Source organism: Pipistrellus hanaki (genome assembly GCF_964339955.1).
Source record: "Pipistrellus hanaki genome assembly, chromosome: 6".
Classification (NCBI taxonomy): Eukaryota; Metazoa; Chordata; class Mammalia; order Chiroptera; family Vespertilionidae; genus Pipistrellus; species Pipistrellus hanaki.
The window spans coordinates 60,158,078-60,169,558 of NC_140508.1; positions in this window are offsets into that span (position 1 = coordinate 60,158,078).

Below are 11,481 nucleotides of genomic sequence, written 5' to 3' on the forward strand. Positions count from 1 at the left end.
GGACTTTCTGTGTTTCCTGCCCAGGCACAGGAGGAAGGATAATCAGAAGAGAAGGCAGATCTTGATTTGTGATGCTTTTTTCCAACAGGGAGAAAAATAGAGGCTCAGTCACCAGGCAAAAGCTCGGATAGACGTCTTCAGCTGGGCTGAAGTTTGAATGGATGGTTGTTGAGAACAAAATAGACAGGATAGGAATCGGCAGTGGTGGGGAGGAAAAGGTAAAGAAGACTAGAGAGAATTTTTTTTTTTAATTGGCCGTGTGTGTGTGTGTGTGTGTGTGTGTGTGTGTGTGTGTGCAGCAGCCTTAGTTCCCTCATTAACAAACCTTTATTCCAGAGAAAATGACTAGTCCCAGTGGGGAACAGTCCCAGTGGGGAACAGTACCTTAGACTGTGGAAATGGAACTGAGGCAGCGGTAAAAGCAGCGTGTGCTGTCTGGGGAAGAAGTGGCTCAGGCTCTGATCTTCCTGCAAGCACCCTGCTTGGGCAGCATGTGAGAAACATTCCCTGAAGGACGGCATCGCCTGGAGAGCAGTCACTTCACGCCATTAACACAAGCAAGCATGTTCAATATGAAATACAGTATCGTTGAGTTTAACCTTCAAGTGTGAATGTCTCCTTTCAAGGAAGAACAGAAAAACCTGATTTTATCTATTTATTTATTTATTTATTTATTTATTTATTTATTTATTTTAGCAGCATAACCATTAATGAATAAATCCAGGATTTTTGAAACAACAATAAAACGGTCATCTCAATTGAGGCACAAATCTTCCAAAGTTGTACAATCCTTCATGCAAGCGAGCAAGTACTCAGAGGGATACATTATTCATGGCTCCCTCTTTGTTCTTTGAGTTCTTTTATGTCTCCTAATTCCGAACAATTGAGTGTAGAAATAAGCAATTTGGAAGCACTCCTTTTTAAGCTCCAAAGTGCTATATAAATTAAAGGTATTGTCACTTCCAGTTTTAACTCCAAAGCAGAGTGTGATGTAAAATTCTAAGGTGTGTCTAGGGCTTAAGAATAGATGTACTGAGAACAAAATGGTTCCATTTTAAAATTTTCTAACAAAAAAACAGCATTGAGAGATGAATCAAGGCTTATTTATTTTTTTATTTACAGTTTGTGTTGTTGACACTATTGCACATGTCCCCCATTTTCCCTTCCTTTGCCCTCCTCAATCCAGCCCCCTCCCCACATGATTGCCTGTGTCCATGGACTACTCATGTATGTTCTTCAGCTAAATCTCATTATAGTTTTAATTTGCATCTCTCTCATTAGCGGCCTTGAGCATTTTTTCATATGTCCATTGGCCATCTGTATGTCCTCTTTGGAGAAGTGTCTGTTCAGGTCCTTTGCCTTTTTGTTAAATTGGATTGTTTATCTTTCTGGTGTTGAGCTGTATTCGTTCTTTTTATAATATATTTTGGAGATTAACCACTTGTCAGATGAATCTTTAGCAAATATTTTCTCCAGTACCATAGGGTTCCTTTTAATTTTATTGATGGTGTCTTTTGCTGTGCAGAAACTTTTTAGCTTCATGTGGTCCCATTTGCTTCTTTTTCCTTTGTTTCCCTTGCCCAAGGACATGTACCAACAAACATATTGCTATGAGAGATGTCTCAGATTACACTGCCTATGTTCTCTTCTAGGATTTTTATGGTTTTGTGACTCACATTTAAATCCTTTATCCATTTTGAGTTTATTCTTGTGTATGATATAAGTTGATGGTCTAGTTTCTTCTCTCTCTTTTTTTTTTTTTTTTTGCCTGTACCTGTCTAATTTTCCCAACACCTTTTATTGAAAAAAAAATAAAATGTTTTTGTGTCATTGTATGCTGTTGCCTCTTTTGTCAAATATTAATTGACCATAAAAGCATGAATTGTTTTTTTGGACTCTCTATCCTGTTCCATTGATATATATGCTCATTCTTGTGCCAGTACCAGATTGTTTTGATTACAGTGGTTTTGTAGTATAGTTTGATATCAGATATTGTGATCCCTTCAACTTTGTTTGTTTTTTTTCTCAACATTGCTGAGACTACTTGGGGTCTTTTTGGTTCCATGTAAATTTTTAGAATACTTGTTCTAGATATGTGAAATGTGCCATTGGTATTTTAATAGAAATTGTGTTGAATCTATAGAATGCTTTGGGTAGTATGAACATTTTGATAATGTTAATTCATTCAATCCATGAACACTTGTTTGCCTCTTTTTCTATTTCTTTCTTCAGTGTCCTATAGTTTTCCAAGTACAGGGCATTTACCTCCAGTTAAGTTTATTCCTAGGTACCTTATTTTGTTATTGTTGTTGCAATAGTATATGGGACTATTTTCCAGCATCTCTTTCAGAGAGTTTGTTATTAGTTCATAAAAATGCCACCTATTTCTGGATATTAATTTTGTATCCTGCTACTTTTCTGAATTCATTTATTAAATCTAGGAGTTTTTTGGTGGAGTGAGTCTAGGGTTTTTTAATGTACAATATCATGACATCTGCAAATAATAACAGTTTTATTTCCTCCTTTGAAATTTGAATGCTTTTATTTCTCCTTGTCTGATCTCTATGGCCAGGGCTTCCAGCATTATGTTGAATAAGAGGGGTAGAAGTGAACACCCCTGTCCTGTTCCTGATCTTAAGGAAAATGTTTTCAGTTTTTGCCCATTGGATATAGTTTTTTTATGTATGACCTTTCGTATGTTGAGGTATGACCCCTCTATTCCCACTCACTGAGTTTTTATCCTAAATGGCTGCTGGATTTTATCGAATATTATTTCTGCACCTATTGATATGATCATATGATTTTTATCCTTCATTTTGTTGAAGTGATGTATCACACTTACTGATTTGCTGTTATTATACCTGCCTTGAATCCCCAGAATAAACCCCACTTGGTCATGGTGAATGCATTTTTATGTAGATTTAGTTTGCTAATATTTTGTTGAGGATTTTAGCATCTATGTTCATCAGGGATATTGGCCAATAATTTTCTTTCTTTGTAGGGTCTTTATCTGGTTTTGGAATTAGGATAATGCTGGCCTCATAAAAGAGTTTGGAAGTCTTCTCCCTGTTAAATATTTTTGGAGAAGTTTGGAAATAATACGTTTTAGTTCTTCTTTGAATGTTTGGTAAAGTTCACCTGTGAAGTCATCCAATCCAGGACTTTATTTTGCTGGGAGTTTTTAGTATTATTATTATTATTATTACTACTATTACTTCAATTTGATTAGTTGTTTTCAGTCTATCCTGTTTTTCTGATGTTTCCTGACTGAGTTTTGGAAGATTGCATGTTTCTAGGAAATTGTCCATTTCATCCAGGTTGTCCATTTTGTTGGCATATAGGTACAGAAAAAACCCCAGCCCCATTGAGTAAATTTAAAAGAATAGTGACATGCTTTGCTCTTGCTACAGTGACAGACACAATAAAAGTATTCCATAATGATACCCCATGAATCATGTCTGTTTAATGCAAAGGTTACAAGTGTCCAGAAGAAAGAAATATTTTGAAAAACTTGATGTCTCCTGAAATACCTCTCTTATTGCCTTTTAATAATAGTTTATTTTTTCAGATAATAAAAGCAGACTTGTATGAGAATTTAGAAATTGGGTAAAAATATTAAAAGAAAACTTAAAACACCCACACAATCCTAGCACTATTTCTATCTTAAAGTGTGAACATAAAGTGTCCTTTAATAGTGAAAAACAAGAAAGGTATTCAAATGTCCCAACAATTATTTTTATATGGTGTGATTACAGGCTTTCCCCCTCTTTTTGCTGGAAGCAGACAGCTGTAATTTTGTCTCCCAGCTCATGGCCCACGCCATTCCAACCGCCTGGCTGCACTTCCAACTTCCCTGGAGTCGGCCGCCCCTGGTCATCGGATGGCTCTGGTCATCGGAAAACGGCCAGGCTCTTTGATGTCACCCCTTGCATTGTCCCTCATCAATGGTCTAAGGCTGGAGCGTGGATCCACGCCAGGCCAATCAGGGGCCTTCCCTGGGAACTTGGCAATAGAATAAAGAATATAAGTTTATATTCTTTCTTTCTGGAGGCTGCAGAGTACAGCCTTTTCCTTTTCTTGGAACTGGGAAACCGTGATAACGAGAGATAAGCAATGGAACTGACACCAGAGAGAGGCCTAGCTGAAAATTCCAACGACCATGCTAAAGGGAAGACTGCATTTCAATTTTCTCCATAAAAGACGATGTTACAAAATTATTGTCATGTAATCAAATGTATGTAGCCAACAAATATAATTTTTAAAAAGTTACAGAAGTGATCCAGGAAATTAATTAATATAAATGCAATTTTATTTTTCCAAATGAGTTGGTTAAATTCCAGGCAGCACATTATTAAGGACAGAACAAAACTAAAGAACACAGTTTGGCAGGATTCTGGGCTGGGTTTTTTTCTAGCCTCACAGCGCAGGTCACAGTGTCAGAGTGAGGAGAACTAAAGAAATGAGCCACTGCATGATGATGATGATGATGATGATGATGATGATTAGAGGCCTAATGCACAGCATCTGTGCATGGGTAGGGTACCTAGGCCTGGCCAACGATCAGGGCTGACCTGTGGAGTGACAGCAGGGCGATTGGGGGAGGGGGCCCCGTGGCACCCTCCTTGGCCAGCCTGGGACCTGTGGGCTGAGGGCAGCTCCTACGTTGAGTGCCTTTCCCTGGTGGTCAGTGCACATCATAGTGACCAATCGTTCCACTGTTCAGTTGATTTGCATATTAGGATTTTATTATATAGGATTATTATTTGTAAAAGTTTATTCTTAAATGTACAACAGCCTCCAAGACAACTCTCCATTCTAGCTGTAGGTGGCAAGGTATGGCAGGGAATCCAGGTGTTAAAACAGGAGTGGAATTAGGGATCACCAATGCCCAGATGCAAGGAACAGCTCACTTTTTGTCAGATTTCTTAATTCCACCTGTGGCCAGGAGCCCTTCCCAGGGGGCTTGGCTTTCAGCTCCTCTAGTTCCTTCTGCTCCTCTTTTTGCTTCTGCTCCAGCATCCCCGTCCAACTCCTTGGCCTGCACCAGGGCTGCTTCATGCCACCTACAGTGCTGGACATGGCGTCTGCTGCCCCTTCCCCACACCCTGCCACTAAAAATAATACCAAGTACTGAAATTATGTTCAGAGCTTTTATTAGCTTTTTCAAATTTATAAATTGTGTATTTCTGTTATCATTTGAAACATTCACTTTCTACTTACTTTTTGTTGGGAGACGATTCTCCATGGGCTGCTCATATTTCTGCACACCTGTGAACAGGACACTGACAACTTTAGTTCAGGATGATCTTTTAAAAAAAAAAATTATATGTAAATACCAACACTCATGCACATTTCATTTTATTTTATTTTTTAATCCTCACCTGAGGATATTTTTTCCCATTGGTTTTTTGAGAGAGTGGAAGGAAGAGAAACAGAGAGAAACACGGATGTGAGAGAGACACATAACTGGTTGCCTCCTCCATGCCCCCTACCAAGGCTGGAAATCTCCAACAGAAGTATGTGCCTTGACCGGAATCAAACCTAGGAACCTTTAGCACACAAGCTGGTGTTCTAACGACTGAGCAAAACTGGCTACGGCCAGGATGATCTTTTCAGGAATGTTTGTAAAATAAACAACTTTGGGAGATGGCGATCCCATCTCCCTTCAGGGCAGAGAGATTTGTCTATTGACCAGTATAATATAGACTAGGACTCCCTCACGATAAATTTCCTGGCAGCCCCACTGAAGACTGGGCTTCCCACGCTTGAAGTTTCCTAGCTGCAATGCAATTCCAGCAGTGTGCAGCATCCACCCGGGGCCACTCCACAGCATCTGTGGGACTTGGGGACAAAAGAAACTGAGGTGAACATGAAGCTCATGGTGCCCACTGTGGCATAATGTAGTAATAAAATAAACTAATAAAACGTGTTATGTGTTCCTCTGTTGGAAGGAATGTAAACTGGTGCAACTTCTATAGAAAAAAAGGTATGGAGGTTCTTTAAAATATAAAAAATGTAACTATATGAAACAGCAATTCCACTTCTGGATATTTATCCAAAAGAAATGAAGTCACTGTCATGAATAAATATCTGCACCCATGTTCATTGCAGCATTACATGAAACAACCTAAGTGTCCATTGATGGATGCACCAATTAAGAAAACGTGATACACACATACACACACACACACTGGAATATTATTCAGCCTTTTAAAAGAAGGAAATCCTGCCAATTTGCAACAACATGGATGGACCTTGAGGCATTATACTCAGTGAAATAGTCGGAAATAGACAAGTACTGAATTATCTCACTTATAAAAAGACACAAACTTCCAGTTATAAGTCCTGGGGGTGTAATGTACAGTACAGTTAACTGTACTGTGTTGTATATTTGAAAGTTGTTAAGAGAGTAGATCTTAAATGTTCTTTTCACAAGAAAAAAAAATCAGAACTATATGAGACAACTCATGTTAACTAAATTTACTGCTATAATCCTTTGGCAATATATGCATATACCAAATCACTATGCTGTACACCTTGGACTACTGGAGTGTTATATGTCAGCTATACCCAATAATCCGGGGAAAATGTGCCTTGGCAGGAACAAGACTCTGCTCCAGGATCCTCTGCCTTCTGCCAGCAGCCATGAAACTGGGGCAGGCTAACTTGCTAGCTTGCAAGTTAGATTAGATAACATCTCAAACCCTTCACAGTTCTTGATAGTTTCGCATTTGTAATGTTGAAGTTTCTTGAAGAGGGATCTCAAAGCTGAAAAAGCTTTAAGCCCCACAAAAGCTGGATCCAGTCTGAGCTTATAGATGATGCATTTTTATATCAGTCTCCATAGCCAACAGAACCTTACTTTGATTTCCAACATTTAGCATTTCCAATGCCAAAACATGTTGAGTTTGGCGTTCTTTTCTGGCTTCTCCTATCTGCTGACTTTCCTTCTGAACTGCAGCCCCACAGAGCACGTGTGTGTGTGTGACCAGTTGTCAGGCACATCACGGGTAATGTGTTCCTGATGATTAAAGTATCAAAGTCTGCAAAAACTCATTCCTTAAAAAACGATTAGGAGAGGGCAGAGAAGGGATAAAAGGTGATGGGGGAAATAAATAAATAAATAATAATGTTCTGTCTTTTTAAAAAAAAAAAAAAGATGAAGGCTGATTCAAGCTTATCTCCATAACATCGTATTCATAAGGATGTATTCCTATATCTATTAGGAGTCTTTCACTTCAAATATGAAAACGCCTAACTCAAATGCTTACACAACAAGAGAATGTGTTGTCTTTCCTAGGAAGATGTCCCTTGGTGTGGGGGCGAGGGGGTGTGGTTGATTTGGTGGCTTCCTAGCCACATCAGAGGCACAGGTCTATTAATCTCCTCTCAGATGGCAAGATGGCAGCAACTCCTAGAAGCATCATCCCCTTCACACGAAGAGTCAGAGGCAGAAAAGGTCTTTTTTGAGGAGCTCAGACCTTCCCAGCCTGTCTCCCAAAGATGTTCCTGCATGTCTCATTGACCAGAGTGTAGTCATATGCCTCTTCCAAAGCCCCCTGCTGACAAGGATCTGGAATCTGAGTGACGGACATAAACAAACCACGCCCCTCCCCCTCCCACCCTGGTCCTGATGCTTGGGCGAGCTTTACCTGCAGCACAGGACTTCACAGAGCAGTCTGAGTATGTGGACAAATCTCAGAGTTCTGTTAGCAGAGAAGAATAATGCAATCGGTTCCCCACCTCATTGTAATGAATGCTTTTCAACACAGTCCTCTCTCTGCATGGTTCTGGTAAACAGAGATTTCAAATTAAGCACAGGGTAGCTAAATAATACCGTCTCCCCAGCAGCTCACATTCCCCTTACCATGGTGTATTAACTATGAGTAATTGCATGAAGTACAGACTTCAGTCCCCAGATCACTCCATAAACACCAGGTGTGTGTGCATCTTAACCAGTGAGCACCATGTCTGTCCTGGACACACAAGAATGGGATGGCCTTCCACCAAATTTCAGGATGAATGTCAAGCCCGATGACGCCATGCACAAGTCAAGAGGGTGTGGTTGTTGCGAACATAATGGAAGCTTTCTGGGGAGAACAGGATGGACCTCCCAAGCCAGTTCCCAAATGGCTTAGGAGCAGAGGGATGGAGTCTGGCTCAGGGGCTTACTGTGCTGAAGGGCGGGGCTTGGATGAGAGCGTTTGCAGGGAGGCCAGAAGGGCCTGCATGGTTTGACTCTCCCAGCAGTGCCAAAAGCGGAGCACCAGGCTTCCCTGTCAGCTTGCCCAGATGGGGGACACAAAGGGGTGAAGAGAGGTGGGGGCTTAAAAGATATCAGTGCCGAACATAAAAAAATAAAGTCAGATTCTTTATTATAACATCACTTCTTTCCGAGTCTCTGGGTGACTGGTCACGGTGTGTTATTCAATTCCCACACAGAGAGCAAAGTGTGTCCTTGCGTCACCTCCACATCTCCCATTGCTAACCTCACAGGACATTTTATAAAAATAAAAATAAAAATAAAAATAGCCGAAACCGGTTTGGCTCAGTGGATAGAGCGTCGGCCTGCGGACTGAAAGGTCCCAGGTTCAATTCCGGTCAAGGGCATGTACCTTGGTTGCGGGCATATCCCCAGTACGGGGTGTGCAAAAGGCAGCTGATCCATGTTTCTCTTTCATGGATGTTTCTAACTCTCTATCCCTCTCTCTTCCTCTCTGTAAAAAAATAAAATAAAAGTAAAAAACAGTATAGTCAAAAGAGGAAACTGGCCAACGAAGGTGAAGTAAAGCAAAGAAACAGGAAGTGGCGATGCTGGAGGTAAAATTCCAATCTACGCAAGTGGAGCTCCAGAGGAAGCGGCTGCTGAGGGACTGGTGGCTTTCGGGGTGAGGACCAGGACCCCAGTGAAGGCCAGCTTAGCCACACACAGCGCCGAGGCGGTTGTGACGAAAGAGGGAGGGTGCCAGAGGACGTGGTGCCAGCAAGAAATTTCACATGAAATGAGCTCTCAGAGATGCTTCATAACACGGGAAGCTCAAAGAATAAACCGTTGGAGGCTGATCTAGACTTAAAATATCAATAGAAAGGAGGAAACAGTTCACAACAGCACAGAGAAGAAGTCGGCTCCTCCGAGGAAGTCATACAGCAAGAAGACAAGCCCTGCCTGCTCAAGCTAGTCTCCAGGTTTTCTGCAAAGAAATAATGCACCTGTGTTCTCAATGGTTCTGCTGTTTTACATTAATGTCCTAGTTTAACTATTTTTTTTCTTCATTGCTTTATACACTTACTTTATTACCTTACAGTTCTGTTGCCAAAGTTTTGGCAAAAATGTTAAAGGCCATGGAACAATCATATTTGTCCCATTGATTATGAAGGTCATTTTTCAGCCTTTGAGCTTCATTGTTATGGCCCAAGTAAAGCGAGTAGTGCCTGTGCTTTTTTATATGACCATTATATAATGTGTGACTCTTTTGGCCATTCCTTTGTAAACCACAATCCTCCCGTTTCCCCATGACGCCATTATCTCGAGACTTCCTTCCTCGCTTCCCCGTAGGAAGCCCCTCTTCCTTTGCCTATTCTGTTAGTATCAGTGATCCCGAATTCTGTCCTTGACTCTGTTTTTACTCTACATCCTCTTTCAATTCGGGTCTTTTGTAAACGTTGCAACTTCTCTGTCACAGGTGGTGATGGTGGTGTTAAGGTGATAATAAAGAAAGGGGGCTTGACCGAAGCCGGTTTGGCTCAGTGGATAGAGCATTGGCCTTCGGACTCAAGGGTCCCAGGTCCAATTCTGGTCAAGGGCATGTACCTTGGTTGCAGGCACATCCCCAGTAGGGAGTGTGCAGGAGGCAGCTGATTGATGTTTCTCTGTCATTGATGTTTCTAACTCTCTATCCCTCTCCCTTCCTCTCTGTAAAAAAATCAATAAAATATATTTTAAAAAGAAAAAAAAAAGGGGGAGGGGGCCTTGGCAAAATGATAGGAAGGAATTCGAGGTGGGTGTAGGGGAGGGGGAGTAGGATGGCAGAGTGTCACCTGTATTTCATAATCTGGATTTAGGATAGAGCCCGAGAGAAACCAATATGAGTATCTGTGAAAGTGTTTTTCATTATTTTGCAAATATTTGCTGGATTGTACTGTATATCTAGTATAGTTCTATATACTAGACCACAAGGTAGTGACAGATGGTTGGTGTAAGCAGTGCATTACATTTGGCATTATTATTATTTATTTGAAAGAGAGAGGGAGGGGAGAGAAAGAAACATCAATTTGTTGTTTCATTCATTGGGTGATTCTTGTATATGATCTGGGCTACCTTTGGTTTTTTAGTTGTGCCCTTAGGAGGTATTACCCAAACCTCTGCCATTTAACCCGTTGATCACTCTGGTGAAGGAAACTGAAGAGCTACTTTATGGGAAAGATATTTTATTCTGGGCAGGAGGGCATCCAGCCCCACAAGCCATGTCAAGCTATCTGCCTATTAGGACAGGCGGATTTACAATTCAGAATGGACCTTATTAAAAAATCCTGACCTTACCTGAGCAGATGTGTCTTGCTTTGTGAAATCATGGTAATCCCCAAAAGTCATGCATAAATCAGTTTCTTCAATCCCTTACACTTCACAGTGAGTTATTATTTATACCAGACGTTGCATAGCTTTGTTTGTTGAGTTTTCCCCCCTTAAAATGTTCAATGGCAAGAAAAGCAGAGAAATGCACAGCTGAGAATGGTTCCCTGATTGTAAGTGATGGAGCTTGTGCTTAAAATAATGAGAAGAATCTTATTTTAAATGACCTCAAGAACGACCGAAAAGGTCCCTACTGTGATGTTTTTGGAAAGCTAAGAATTATAAACGCGAACTTCCAATGCGCTTTGTGGGCAAGGCTAGACTTTTACAAATCCGATTGGTAGGCGAACATCCACGTGCACTCTGCGTTACCAAACCCAGTTCTAAATAAAGCTGAAATTTGGGTGGGTTACACGATCACCCTCGGCCAATGTGCCAGCTCCTATCATATTCAGAACCCTGTGTTCTGAGGTGCTCAAGTTAACGCGGAGGAATTTGCTAAACAAATCTCTGGCAGGGGACCAGAGCAGCGATTTTCTGCGTCCTTAAGTCCTTTCGAACAGAAACGGCAGAACATACCCAAGTCCAGAATTCCTAAATTTGTGGAGTTTCGATCTGGAAAAGCTTACTACTGTTTGAGTGCTAGCTAACTCACTCGCTTCCCCCAATGAAGCATCCCACTTATTTTAAAAGTTAAACGGGGTGGGGGGGGGGGAATTCCGAACGTTGATTGAGCCAGCAATTAGGAATAAAAACAACGATTTCTCGTGTTTCCTGTGGGAAATGGAAGACACACAGGCTAGGAATGAAGTCGGCCTCCCAGGAGGAGAGCGCAGGGCTTCCAGCAGTGAGTGGGGTCTGCGCGGGAGCAGGTCTGCAGGGGAGGCGGGCGTCGGCCGGGGTGGGGGTGA